Raw genomic sequence first — 3,000 nt, forward strand, 5'->3', positions numbered from 1 at the left:
GTTTAACGTTGTTTCGTTGCATTGTATTTCTGGGATATAATTGATGAAGATGGGGAATCGATGAAGATTTTGTTGCTTTAGGTTACTGTAACAGAAGCGTAGAAATTACTGGCATTTATGAGACATTAGGTCCATCGGCCATTTTTCCTGCTGCAAAATCACATGTGGCGTTGCTGAACTATTCTTCATGATTTCTATAATCTCATCACAAAGCATGTACATGGTCCTTCTAGACTAAAAATCAGGGTAAAAAAAATTTTCAAATTTAACTTTGATGCATTTAAAAAAAAAAAATGTATTTTATTTTTTTTACCTGATTTTTTGGGGGTTTCTAATTTTTTTTTATATCAACAAACATTACATTTAGGACAATCCCTAGATCATAACAGCTACAATTTAGTTACAGCAATGCCATGTCTATAGGGATTAAGTGATTGCTGATCGAAAGTATAGATGTGACTGAGAGAATACAAGCACTTTGGGGATTCACGCACACATTAAGGCTATATAAAACCCTACAAATGTTTCACCGTTCAAACAATGTCCGGCCAAAGTGTAAACTAAGCAAAGAAAATGATACAAAAAAGAAAAATATACAAACAAATCAATGCAACAAGTTAGCCATATATAATCAACCTCTTATTTCTGTTTCAAAATAATTTAATTAAATTATATTTTTAATGATTTTAGATTCCAAAAATTAAATCAAGTTTTAATTATATTGCTAAGAAAGCCATATATATATATAAATATACAGGATATCCGTCCATGAAAACGTTTTTTAAATATTTTAAAGTAATTAAATAGTGCTCACTGAAATGACCAGAACTTGTATCTAAAAATGCAAAAATTTATATTTTTTTCCATGTCTTGAAGCCAATGCTTATTTTCTCAGGTCTGGAATGCATAAATTTATATGACGCCGTTTCATTAAAATCTAATCAGTCATGGCGAAGTATTTACCTTATTGTTCGTTTTGTTGTTCTATGTCTTGTACGGTTCCTATCATATGTTATGCTTGTGGTTCAAAAAAGTTAGATCTGTAAGAGGGAAAACGAGAGACTTTATATATCGAATGCCGGCCCGGACTGGCCATCTGGCACACCTGGCCAATGCCAGCCACTGGATATGTCATCAGGCGGCCACCATGCCGTCACCAGTCTTGCCCCCATTATAAAGTGATGTTATTGGACTGATGTTTTTTTGTTTTTTTTTTTAATTAAAGATCTGAATTCTGAAGACTATCTCTTTCAGATCTGTCACAAGGGATAGTGTATTATTAGTAAGCTCCATGGTGGTAATGGCCGGGTTATTACTTGGCAGTTAAAACATCAGTAGTTTAACCAGCAGGGACCTGATGTCACGCTTTGCCCCCTCTTTTTGAGAAGAGATGAATTCTCTGATCTCTAGTCTAGGATCCCCCGACTAACGCTGCTGGGAAATGCATTGGAGGCACAGATCCTTATGCATTAACCCCCGGGACCACCGGGTAGGATGGCACAGAGGGTGTAGAGCCATTGAGCCCTAGAACCGCTACTGAAACCACTAAAGCTGGAATTCTGGAATATAAAGCCAAGCAGACTGGGCTTTTATCCTCTGTACTGTGCTCTAGAACACTGCATGGAACACGGAACGTATACTGACGGCTCCTGGGCGCTTCCTAAATGTGTGATTTAGGAAGCCTGCGACCTGCTTCAGTTTATATTGAGCTCTGCTTTGCTTGGCTTTTGAGAACCACGCAAACTGTGAATTCCGTGAGATGTGTGTTCCCCTTTTATGTTAAGCTAATTTCAGATTAAATGATAGTTGCCATAACTTGTTTTTTTTCCCTGGCTTTTAGTGAATTGACCCCGGAGCTTCGTAGGTTGGAAATTAGCATTTAAACCGGCCCAGAATTAAGGTCATCGGGGTATTTTTGTAAACGTTTACAAGGCGCGCTGCTCATTCTGCCATTCAGCCGCACGATGTCTGTTAGTTGTTAGATGTGAATCCAGGTTAAATGGGTGATTTCTCGTATAATTGTTACAAATCGCACCTGCTGGGTAGAACGGTGCTGCAAGGAGGACCCACAAGCATTTTACTGACTAAACCGTGACTTCACGTGATATGAAACGTATCTTACTACGTATTATAAAGGGGCTATCACGGTGACCTCAATCTGCGATAGGTTGATCACACCAGTCATTGGGGTCTATTCACTAAAGGGAGAGTTGTGGTTTTCACTCCCTTCATCCACTGTGAAGGGCTAGCACTGGCAAGTTTCTCAATTTGAGCTGGCCCTGTATGATGTATAATTCAGTGTGTCAGGAGAAATCTTGCTAACTTGACTATACATTGTACAGGAGAAGCTAACTGAGGTTGGACCTTCATAATGCATAGTGAAGTAAAGAGGCTGGAACCCAACGCTTCCTCTAGCGAATAGCCCCTTTGGCGTTTCACATGGTGCTGACCAACTTACATATATTATCTTGGATGTATAAGCTTACTAAAGAGAATCACTCACTTATACATCCCACGTCCTAATACGATCACCCTACAAATGCCCCTCCGCAAGCCAAACCACCCCAACTCATGCGGCTTCTCGTGTTTCTGGGGACAGATAAGGACCCTAACGCTGTAAATCAGGCCAGCAAACAAGCCAAGAATCCTTCCTAGCCTTTCCTGAACACAAGTAGCTTAATTAATTATTAATCGAGGTTCCTGCTGGGATCTCCAAAAACCAATGGCTTTGCAGTCCTGAGGGATTGATCTGAATCTTATTTGTTACATTTTCCGCGGCATTTAATATTAAGCTGTTATGTATTGGAATACTGATTCGGAAATTAAATAAATGTATAAATAAACATATATAAACACACGTGCTGCTATATACACCGAGCTCATATATTGGTGGGATGTGCACTCCTTTAATGGCACAGCGTTCAGCAATCAAAGCCTCATTTAGAAGGTCGCACCCTTGACTTATAGTTTGATCATTTCATGTTCTGAATGTTTATCCGC

This window comes from Sceloporus occidentalis, unplaced genomic scaffold (assembly GCF_023333645.1).
Source record: "Sceloporus occidentalis isolate IW3139 unplaced genomic scaffold, rSceOcc1.0.p SCAF_208, whole genome shotgun sequence".
Lineage (NCBI taxonomy): Eukaryota > Metazoa > Chordata > Lepidosauria > Squamata > Phrynosomatidae > Sceloporus > Sceloporus occidentalis.